Source organism: Coturnix japonica, chromosome 26 (assembly GCF_001577835.2).
Source record: "Coturnix japonica isolate 7356 chromosome 26, Coturnix japonica 2.1, whole genome shotgun sequence".
Lineage (NCBI taxonomy): Eukaryota > Metazoa > Chordata > Aves > Galliformes > Phasianidae > Coturnix > Coturnix japonica.
Window position 1 is genome coordinate 47,236 of NC_029541.1, and position 12,371 is coordinate 59,606.

The following is a 12,371-nucleotide window of genomic DNA, read 5'->3' on the forward strand; positions in this document are numbered from 1 at the left end:
CATTCCATAAGCAGAAGAAGCATATGGAGCTTTAACCTTCCTCTCCTCTTCCAATCTAATCCCATCTCCCTGTATATTTTCATCAGCTTCATGTCTCATAACTTTACCTCCACTGCTATTAAGGCCACCAGACCCAACCTCTGTGACTTTCAATATCTTTAAGAGAAACCTGCCTGTTTGCAGGATAATTGTATTACTCATGTCAACAGAAAATGATAATTTCAACTAATACTACCCTACGAGAGAGGAGAAGCTGAAAGCACATAACATGTGACTGCTCACAGAACAAGAAATAGAAGAAAAAATCAGAAATTTCAGAGCTGTGTTTTAATTTGACTGCCCCTTTTAGGTTTCAGCCACCAATCCTTTTTGCCTTCCCTAAGAATAGGAAATGGAAAATCTCTACCCTGTCTCTCTTCTTCCCAAGGGCCCTCAGAAACATTCAGTTGTACAGTGGAGCTGTGATCCCCTGCCCCAGGCAGCAGCTGTGGCAGCACAAGCCCTGCCAGGGGGCCCCTTCCCCCAACACCACATGTCTCCCCTCAGCACCCCGGGCAGCTCCCCGGGCAGGCTGAGTGCTGAGACTGGCAGGCGGCAGAGTCCCATACCCGGCACACAGCCCCTGGGGCACAGCAGGGACCCTGCTCTGCAGGACAGCCCTGGGCACCCGTTTGCAGCCCCAGCTGCACAGCCTGCAGCCGTGCTGGGACACGCAGCCCTCAGAACTGTGCTCTGACTCTGCAGGGTGGAAGACCTCAGCTGCAGCTGAAGTTTTTTTCCATTGTAGAGAAACACGCTGAGCCTGCAGCCTGATCTGCTCTGGGATGTCCCAGATTTAGTTAACCATCTATGAATATCATCTGCTTGGCCTAAAGTGAGACTTACCATGTCATGGTGTGTGTTCAATGCTCCTGCAGTGAGCTCACAGCCTGCTCACACCTCACGCATCCTGGAAGCTCTCTCCCCTTTCTCTTTTCTCCTTCTGTCAGCTTCAGGCTGTGCTGTGCACAAAATCTGCTCTTGGGTGCAGCTGTCTCTCTGCAGCACCATCCAATTTAATAAGCTCCCTGTATCCCAGGAGCCCGACCCAGCTCAGCTCACCAGAGGATTTGAGTTTCTCTTCCTCACTGCTTCCTCTGGAGATTTCCCAGGGGCTGAAGAGCTGAAAGCTCCTAATAGACAGCAGGGTCATCTCTGAAAAAGGCCTTTGGATGTCAGATAAATTATTCACCAGTGGACAGACTGATTCCAGATGCAAGGTATTAACTTGCAGAATTAAACACTATAACCCGGGCTCTTGTGAGGCCCCATCTGGAGTACTGTGTCCAGGTGTGGAGCCCTCAGTACAAGAAAGACATAGAGATTTTGGAAAGGGTCTAGAGGAGGGCCACAGAGATGATCAGGGGGCTGGCGCACCTCCGCTATGAGGATAGGCTGAGGGAGTTGGGTTTGTTCAGCCTGGAGAAGAGAAGGCTGCGGGGTGACCACATTGCAGCCTTTTAATACCTGATGGGAACCTACACCCAAGAGTGGAGTAAAATCTTCGAAAGGGCTGACAATAGCAGGACACGGGGAAATTAATCCAAGTTCAAGGAGGGAAGATTTAGGTTGGATGTTAGGGGGAAGTTCATTACTAGGAGGGTGGTTGGGTCCTGGAACAGGCTGCCCAGGATGTTGTGGATGCCCCGTCCTTGGAGGTGTTCAAGGCCAGGTTGGACGGGGCCCTGGGCAACCTGATCTAGTAAATGTGTATGTCTGGTGGCCCTGCTAGGCAGGGGGGTTGGAACTAGATGATCCTTGAGGTCCCTTCCAACGCGGGTCATTCTGTGATTCTGTGATTCTGTGATTCTGTAATGAATGTATTTGGAACTGGGTGCACAACGGGTCACTCCTATCTTGCACACCAGCAAACAGAAGTGTTATATATTTAAAAGCCAAGCCGATACATATTCAAACAATTTCCTGGAACTCTTCTTCATATTCATTATTTTCTAGGAATTTGTGGGAAGTAACCGCGGGAGACAAGTCTCATGCTATCATGGTCAACAAGAACTTTGTCAACAAGTTCTGTTCCTTATAGCTCCTTTCCAACCCTCCCTGCATGCCAGGCAGAAAGTATGGCCTTTTGCAAGATACACCTTCTGATAGAGCACTAATAGTGTTATTTTGATGCTCAGAAAAATTAAAATAAATATTATTCTAAAATGCTTTATTTTTTTTTCCTTTACCAGTGTGAGATCAAGTACACATTCAGATAAACAGAAATGTTCAGATCTTATACTACGGGGCTTGGGTTAGTGGGGAAATATTGGAGGTAAGTGAATGGTTGGACTGGATGATCCTGGAGGACTTTTCTTGATGATTCCATGATCCTATGATATTTCTTACAGATTAGAACACTTTTCATTCATCTGATCATTTTGAAGACTTTATGAGGCACATACAAACCCAGGAAAAATGATGTAACATGCTATTACAAATTGTGCTGGCAGTAGCACAGTACCATCCACTGCTTTTTAGGTTTGCTTTTTCACCAGGGTGCCGTTCTCTCTGCCTCCTGAGCGGACAGCACAGTACAGACCCATTGCTCTTTCATCCTGCATGGGAAATTCAGCACATGTAGCTCCCTAATTGAAAGACTGTGGGGATTTGCAGCAGCCAGCAGAAGGAGGAGAAGTAGCTCAGTTAATGCTCCAGCTGATTTCAAAGCACAGTAGGTTAAACTTGTGCCTACAGGTAACAAAAAAGTTTGAAGACAGGTCAGTCGAAGTTTAGGTAATCGAAAGCTGTAACTGGAATTTTACTGTAGAAGCTCCTGTCATGGAGACCTTAGACACCTTTCATCAGTTCCCACTTGCACATCACCCCTTTGAATTAAATGCTTTGGCACATTTACTCTATTCTCTATACTCTATTCTCACCTCAAGAAGAAAAACAAAAGGAAAGAAAATCTGAAATGCTCATGTTATCATTCATGATTTTGTTGACTTTTCATTATGCTTGTATTAAGGTGAATGTAATTTGAAATCTCAGAATAGCTCCTCTGGCACTTATGGTTACCTTATCCGATACTTCTAAGTCTTGTCGAGAACATTAATAGGAGAGAAGAGGGCACGGGGATATTATTTCTTGCTTATTTTTGGATGTCCTGATCATACAGTGTGGAAGGTTTTACCTGGTGGGGAGTTTTTCAGGAAGATCAAGGCAAGAGAGATGCTACACCACGCCTGTCCACATCTATCTTGACTTCTACATCATGACAATTATAGCGCGGGGGAAAGAGCTAAATTATTTCAATTAAATTTGCATACACGTAATATCATTTCCAAAGCCACCATCAACACCATTAGCAATCAATTAACTCAATGCATAGATTTGAATAGCTCTAAGTTATGGTGTAAACCACAGCATTTAAGTAAATATCCCAGAGCTGGTTCAGTTTGTTTTGCCACAAAAATAACAACCACCCTAACAACTTAATAAAGCCTGCAACAGGAATCACGTTCATGCTACCTCAATCTGTTTTAAGGTACAGCTACAAAAAGTTTACTTTAAGAAAAACTTACAATAGCAACAACAGCACAATTCTTCACAAATCTCTCACATCCATATAGAATACGATCCTGAATGTTACAGTTCCTCAAAGACTTTTCTCAATTATTTCCTCTTTCATCTGTTATGTCTGTCACTTCTGCATGCTGGTTTAAGCGAGACCTTCGTAGACTTTTCCTGTCTTTTCATTTTTTCTCTTGCTCTAAAACTATAACACATTTAAGTTATATAACTCCATAAGTTCTCCAGCCCCATAAATTTGCCTTATTCCCATTGCGAACTTTCTCAGGTACCAACATACAAAAATACAAGAATGCATACAACAATTATCTTTAATTTCTCATTTGTCTTTCCTGCACTTATCCCACATATAAGTGCTCTTGGACCCCACACGCTATATCCCTTGCTCCAGTACTCCCAAAATATTCACCGGATTCAGTTACAGTGAAGGAAGAAATTGTGATTTTTGTGATGGACGCCTGTCTCTCTTAGCTTTGTCTCATACACTAATTCTGTCCATAGTACATATTTCCCCAGAATCTTCCTTTGAAGCACTATGTCAGATGCTGACTTCATTGCACTCGCTTCTGTTAGCCTTGACGACACTTGTGCGACCGACACTCTGAAATGCTGCTACTAACCTACAGGCAGCTTACAGTAGAGATATCTGGTCAAAGTACCTGGAATGTCTCTTATCTGAATTGCCCTGAAGTGACCAAAAATATCGCTTCTCCAACCAGAGAAGATGAACTAACAGAAATGAGACACAAACAAAAAATAGACATTAAAACTATAAAAACAAAAAACAACAAAAAAACTGCTCATCTCACTTCAAACTAAGTTTCCTTGAACATATGAAAATAGTATTGTCTTTAACAATAGTTTTTCATACCTCTTATACCACAGCCTCCTTTCCTTCTCTTACTTCACAGTATGTATCCCTTCCCCCCTATCTCACCTGCCCTTCATTCCTCTCATTTCTTCTTTCACTCTCTCCCACAGCACCTGTCATTCATCAAGAGAATTACAAATCTTGGGTCAGGCAGAAATACGGTCTAGTGACTCCACAGGAATGGCTACAACCCCTACTGTAGACATTGGGTGTTAGTACGTATGCCAGAGCTGATGTTAAACCCTCTCTGCCTCTCACCAGCTTTTAAATGCCATAGACTAAAAATGCTCGCAAGCGTTCTTTGTCTACATCTTTCTTTCGCCACTTGAAACCGCAGAGGAACCATTCATTTTCTTAAGCATACAACTACTCCACTCAGAAAAAGAAACCAAAACTATTTAAAGGCTGAATCCCACTCAGGGACATCACTGCATGTCTTTGCAGGATCTGGCTCGAGTTAAGAAGCCAGTGAAATGGATGATACTCAAAATACTGTCAGAAGAATATTTTAACTTACTTAATTTCCCTTTCAAGTATCCAACCCTAGGACTCACTTCAACAACAGAAGGTAAAAGATTTTTAAACAGGCGTGCAATTTAAAAATTGACAGTGTCCCTTTAACAGCTCCGAACCAGTCTGCGCGAGCGCTCCTGTTCTTAGTGGGAGGCGCTGATGCTAAACAGTTAAACCTGTTTCAGCTGAAAACTTGTGACTTCCAATATAAGATCTTTTCTGTAGAAGAAAGAAACAGTAAATAGGAACAAAGAACAAAAAGAGCGCGCGTTAGTGTTTCAAGTTAGTTTTACATCAGGCTGAGACAGCAAATCACTTTATCGACGCTGTACTTTTACCATCTCTTAAACTGTCGCATCCCTACGATAAGCTTTCCTAAAGTGATCTTCTATCACAAGCTAACCAATGTTGCTGATAGTTCTAGTCTTCTTCACTATGGAAGAGTTGGGCAGGCTAATCCCTCTATTTGAAAAGCTTACCTGAGAATACTATAGGACGCCTTTATTATCTTTGCTGAACCTTCAGTGTGGGAACTCCGGGCATCCATTGCTGGGTACTGGGGTCATTCTGCACTTGCCCAGTATATCTACACATACAATGTAGCATCACTATGACCTGTTTCTAGACTTGCAAAAACTGGTAGACATACAAGTGTAGATGTAATCTCCTCATTAAGTAGCATAAGCAATGATAATGTTGCATCATTCTCAAACTCCCAATGAAGGAATGTTTTGCATCTAAGGGAATGTGCATCTAGGGAAACATTTTAGGTCACTGTATTTTATCAACAGTTGCAGAACTAAGCTGCTACTTTCTTACCATCGTTCACTGCCAATTTTACAACCTACACTTCTGTACTACTGAAACATAATTTTGTTTGGGTCTTCTAGTCTGGTTCACAGGAATGCAGGAAGTGAACTTGGGCGCAATAATGGTAGAATTGAGAATAAGAATTAGCTTTGTTGTCTCACAGAATAAGTGTGTGTGTGTGTCCATCCTAAAAAGGAGCTCCCTATTATTACTCATCCTTGGTATGCACACAGAGAATTGTCTCTGGCCATGGGGGTAGCCAAGAAGAAATAGGCAATAGGCCAAACTGAGAACCAGTCACGCTCCATCAAATTAAGCAACTATCGTCCTCACGAAAGGGACTTGAAGGGACCACCCAACACACAAATGGAACTTTCTCCTCGTGGGCCGCTGGGCTGTGGGAGGATTGGTTTCCTGTGTAGACTTCTCCGCAGTGCTGTGGTAGGGATTATCTCTTACGAATCATCAAGACCCTTAAAAATAACCATGAATAATACATTTAAAAGATTGATTATATTACTTTACATCCACTTTTTAATCTGCTTCACCTCTGTGGAGTACTGTATCTAGAGCTCTTACTCACATCATGCTATTTTTGTATACTGTAGTATCACAGTTACTGCATAATTGAATGAGTTGCTGCGAGAGCGTCGGACCACATATTAGAATATATATTAGAAACAGTTTACATTTGAGTTAAAAATTTCTTTTTTTGGGTAATCATGATTTCTGTTTCAATCAAGAGTATTTGTTGTATAGACATGTGCTGTGGCTTGTTAATGTCTATAAGTAGTATGCTGGTGATCTATGGAAACACCTAGTTAATAGCATGAAGGAAATTGATGTTGTAAATTGCAGTATTGTGGGTTTCACCACTAAACCATGTCCCTGAACCACCAGCTGAAGACTCCTAACCCTGACCACCGACAGAATGTGTAACCATTGCTACATTATTAACAACATCAGCATATATGCCGGAGCACTGCTCTGAAACAAAAAAAAAAACACCCACAAAAAAACATATGAAATAAAGCAGAACTAGTGACAAAAGAATAATAAAAAAACAAATACTATACTAAATGGAGATGACAATTAATAAAAAATAAATACATAAAATGATAGATATACCCATATGAACAAACAACAAAAAAAAAAATAGAAAATAATGTAGAATGATATGAAAGATTATCCAACAATAACAAGAAAGAAGAGACTGACATAGCATAATAAACATGAATACATAAAACATAAATTATCACTATACATATGATATATATAGAACACAGATACTCATAGAGAGTATTATAATATAACGAAGAACATCATTAGAGTAGACGAATAGAAATATACACTACCCTCCTACAAGACAACATCGAGAAAAGACGTTAGACAATCCCATACCTACTAGAAAGGCTCTATGGAGAACAGAGGACCAAACAATAACAAGAATAGGTGACACCTGAGATAGATACAAGATACTAATACCTAGAAAATACTCCACTATCACGCAGAGATAATCTGCACAGAGAAAAGTACTTATAGACAGAGAAAATAAACAAGACATCTAATTTATCAAAGAATATACATAAAGAACAAAGATTAATAAACTCCGATTAATAGAGTCACAAGATAAACAATCTATAAAAAAAAGATAAACAGAGAGAAGTAGACAATCAATTAAGACACCTATTAATCCCAAATAATTTACCAATACAAATTGCCGAGCACAGCGTGAGAGCCCACACTGGAGTCACATATCAAATATAAAACAAATAACCCAAAAAAACTGATAATAAACACTCTAGTACTGATCAATACAATTGACTACATACATGTTCAGTACCACAATCTCCACTCCTTTCTTAGTATTCATACGTAGGGCAAGCTGTCTTCTAATTAGAAAGCTTTCAGTATTCATTTTCTAGCTTAATAGGCTTTTCTGGTTGATAAGAACCTTATTATAGGTTGGGAATGGAAATGTAGCCAACTCCAAAATATCTTTTTCCCCTTTCTTGTCATTTAAGAAAAACAAGCAAATGTATTTCCCATTCAGTGAAATGGTGTTTTTAGATTGCATGCATTTTAATAGAGCTATGTCAGTTCAATTAATGTAAGGCCAAGAAATCTTAAATTATATTCTAATTTTTGGTGTGCAGTATGGTGTATAAAACAGGGTAATTCCAGGCTTACATATTGTGTTTTGCTGGTGACTTCTGGTAAGTGGACAAATGTGTGAGCCAACTCACCTATATAAAAGAGTTCCTTCTTTTGTACAGTTTTAGTATTTTATCCAAGTGAAGCTCTTGCCTTAGTATTCAATATGTAGACTCATTTATGCCTGTTTCAATTAAGTCATTGATTCTCAGCTTGATACCATTTAAATAAGGTAAAGATGATACAGCACATTATAGAAGGTTTTTATGTCAGAATTTCTCTTTGCATGTTAGTTTGATGGGAGAGGGGGAAGCAATTATCCCACATAGATACTGAAGCATCTTGTGCTAAAGACAACACAAGACTTTCTTTTTTGGGGGGGAGCGGGAAGGGGATGAGGGTGGAAATCTGCCATGTCATAGATCATAATCATAGAATCATAGAATAATTAGACTGGGAAGACCTCTAAGATCCCAGCTCAACTCCATCGTGCCATCTAAGTGGATACAATCCCACTGTTGATACCTAAGAGTGTATGTTAAGTCTCCAAACATGAGAACAGATTTGAATTTCACCTCTCCTTTATTGAAGGATAACTATTATCACATTGTGAACAGAAATTATAAGAGAAGAAGATAAAATGTAAAAAGCCTTACATTTTCTCAAAGCAACATAGGGTCTCAAAATCGTCAGGAACAGATGGGTACAGGCACACCTTCGTGACTCTTACAGTCAGTTGGAAGCAGCGAAGCCAGATAGCAAGTGAGGCAGATTGCTTCCTGACACAAGAAATGGGAAAGAAATGCCTTTTTATGCATGAGGTATCTTTTTAGTTAATGGATGAGATGTAGCACAGATTGTTTCATTGGTCTTAACTGCATCATTTCAAACTTTGTGTTTTTCTCCGCTGTTGTGAGTTCTGACATTTTCTAATCATTAACACTGTGCCTTTGCAAATCCTCATTTTGAGCAGCTAGTAACTAAACCAAAGAATCCATCCCAATGTCTGCTGCATCCCAGCAGCAAACACATGGCAGCCAGCACAGCAGCTGTGTACCTCAGGTCCCTGATCTACCAAAACCTGGTGTGTGGACCCACATCGTGATACTCTCCCACATTTTTCTGCTATGAAGAAAGCATGAAAAAAATCATAAGCATTCATTTTATTTGATGTTTCCAGGGGAATTTTGTGCAACAAATGGAGTACTTTGGTTATGGTTAAAATGGAATATGGTTAAAATGGCAGAATAACAAATTTTTAGAACCTACTTTATGTTGCTACAGATATTCAGCCATCACGCTCTGCTAGTTAAAAAATTCCTTGCAAAATCCTATAGCATTCTTGCCAGGAAAGAAAGCAGGTTTTTGTGTGTAGTTTAATTCATAGGAATTCTTTTCTTACATGAAATGAAAGACACTAAACAGTAAAGTGCTCAGCATGGAATCTACAGTTGTGAAATAATAAACATGGAGAGGAATTTTCTCTTAGTATGTGGTTGTCTCGTTGTTTTTTTCCTCTGAAAATACTTTAAAGTTCTGTTTTCATTAATGTTTTAAAGAAGGTTCAAAGACAAATATTAATCAGCACTATTAATGTTGCTATTACCTAACATGAGAAAAATGGAATTCTGAATATTTAGAGATACACTTGATTTTTATTGCCAGTATAAACTGACTGCAGTTCAAAATCCTAAAGCCTTTATTAATGAGCTGATTCATATTTCTGTAGAGCATGATACATTCAAAAAGAAACAAAATTAACTTTGTTTTAAGGTGTTTTGTTTCTGGGTTGCGTGCTGTTGAAACTGAGGTGCTACACATATCCAAGGGCTCAAGTCATCTCATAATGCTGATACTTTGGCCTTCGCCCAAAGTTAAATGATCAGTGTGAGCAGGACAAGGTTTCTTAATTTGGTAAAGATCTAAGATATGATACTCTTATTCTTATGAGACTGAATGCTTTGTGTCTCCTTAAGACACTGCTCAGCGTAAATGAAGAGATTTTGTCTGCAAATGCTGTTACTGACTCTTGGCCTATTTGTGTCAATTCTTGTCTCAATTGATATTCCTCTTTAATTGTCTTATGGTAAATATGGATTTTTGAGTTTTTAAAAAGGAAAGAAAGTAAGAAAGAAATGGAATAAAATTCCTAATTGTAATTTTTGTGGAGAAAAAGCCTGGAAGAGATATGTCTGAGAGATACCTTAAAGGTTTAACTTAGCAAGTCAATTATTTGAGATCCCATTTTTTAAAGTCACTGTTTTCAGGCTAATCTAATGACTGGGACTGGCTTACCATTTTAACAGCTGCATCTTTCTTGACATGCATGGAATTATTCATAAGACTGACGTCAGACTATGTCAAGGTAAGTAACATTGGTAAGATTAGTCATTATGAGCCAATCGTATGCCTACTGAAACACAATTTTGCAGTTAATGGAAATAGGTAGACAGATAGGCCTTTTGATTTCATTCAGAAATATTGTGGTTTATATTTATAATTTGGTTTGTGCATATTTTGTTTTGTGTAAATCAGATCATTTTGTAGAGTCTATTTTTGTGTCTGCAAAATATGCCTTTATAAATGAAACATAATATGTTGTTTGGAACACATAATGGTAGTTTATATATTGTTCTATGAGTTTTAGATTTATGCAAGTCACATCAATTTTTCTCATGAATTCTTTTGAATATATTTAACGTTTATTTTGTATAGGAATCCTGATTTTTTTCCAAATGCTTCTATTTTTTTTTTTTTCTAGTTTTCATTTGTGTTGCTCTCCTCTTTTTTCTGCTCTTTGACTCACTCTGAAGGCAAACAGCCCTGGCACACAGCACTGGAAGGTTACAGATGAACAGTCTTAAAGAATATATATAAACATAGTAGCATTCTGAAATTCCCCTCTAGCATACACCCACCAAACCAGCTCACGAACAGCCAATAGCAGAACAAAAAGAGTGATGCATTTATTACTTGTCCTGCATGACCGTCCTTTGGAAGCAGCACAGGAACGCACCCAACTCTTAGCATATAATTAGTCGCCTCGAATGTGCCAACAACGCAGTACTGTCTGAAATAGCCATGGTGTCAGACATGATGAATGACCAGTTCTGAAACATCAGTCCCAGTGGTAATTCCAGTAACGGTACAACAGCTGAAACCCCCCAAGTGTCTGCAAGCCTGGCTAGGGTGATGGTGGGGCTGGAAGGATGGCTGCCATCCCCTCAGCTGGTTCTAATGCAGGGCACCCAGCTTCCTTGGCTCCCCTTCCTGATGAGAGGCCCAGCGTCCCACCATCTCCAGCTTTAAGAGAGTACATAGAGATGTTCTGACATCTTCTGGCAGGTGATCCTTGTACTTGTCAGGCTCATCAGCTGCCAAGATAAGTCATTGACAAGGGAAAACAAAAACAAAACACAAACAAATTTTCTTTCAGTTTAAACACAAAATAGGAACACTCATCAACACAATGACAAAAATTCAGTTTCTGTTTGTTAACAACTTTTCTGTTGTTTTAAAAAGACGTGTAGATGAGTATGAGAGTTTTTAAATATAGGTCATTTATATGAGTAAGCCTATATAAAAGTTCTAAATTCTCTGTGGTCTCGAAGGCCAGTGTTCCATAACCTTATCTGAACTGTAGAGAGAGGCACTTCTATTCAGTCACAGTTTCCCCCTCTGCCACTCAACACCTACTCCAGCAGCTGACTCCCCACTATCAAGAACTTGCTACATCCCAGGAAATCACCTCAGAGTTATGGCTGAGGATTCCTGACAGAGCAAATTAGTGCAGTGAAGCACTTTGAACCACAATGAATATCGCAATCTTCTCTGCAGTGACTGTCTCGCTGCTACATCAAAGACAAATCCCACAGGTTTAAAAAGTAGGACATCATCTTCCATGACACACTCCCCTTCATCCATTTACTGTTGAGTACACCCGGAGACAAGTCTCATAGCCTATTGGTCAAGCACACGCCTCAGTTTATTCAGTGTTACAGCATGAGACCTCACTCACAGCACGAATCCCAAATGCTAACCCGCACCAAACGCGCGAAGGCAACGCAGACACCACGCACAGCACTTCTCCCATCTTATTTATACAAATCAGTAAGAAGTTCATGCATATTGCAAACAGTTCAGAGCCTCAGGCATTGGTGAATATAACATCCACCTTCATCTGACCCTTTGTGGTTTAGTCATTATACGATTATTTTTCCTTTCGCGCTTTTTCTTACACCCTCTGCTACACATCTTGCTCTTTCCCTTAGCCGTCCTTGCCATCTAGAACATATTTCGTCTTACTACATACCTCTTGTCTTTTCCAACATCCGGATTTCTTCTCAGCTGCCTAGGCCCGTGATCGGCCCTAGGACCTAGACCGTCATTGTCACTTTACTCCACCATTCATTCTTTACAATTCTAAACTAGTGAATCTTCTTCTATACGA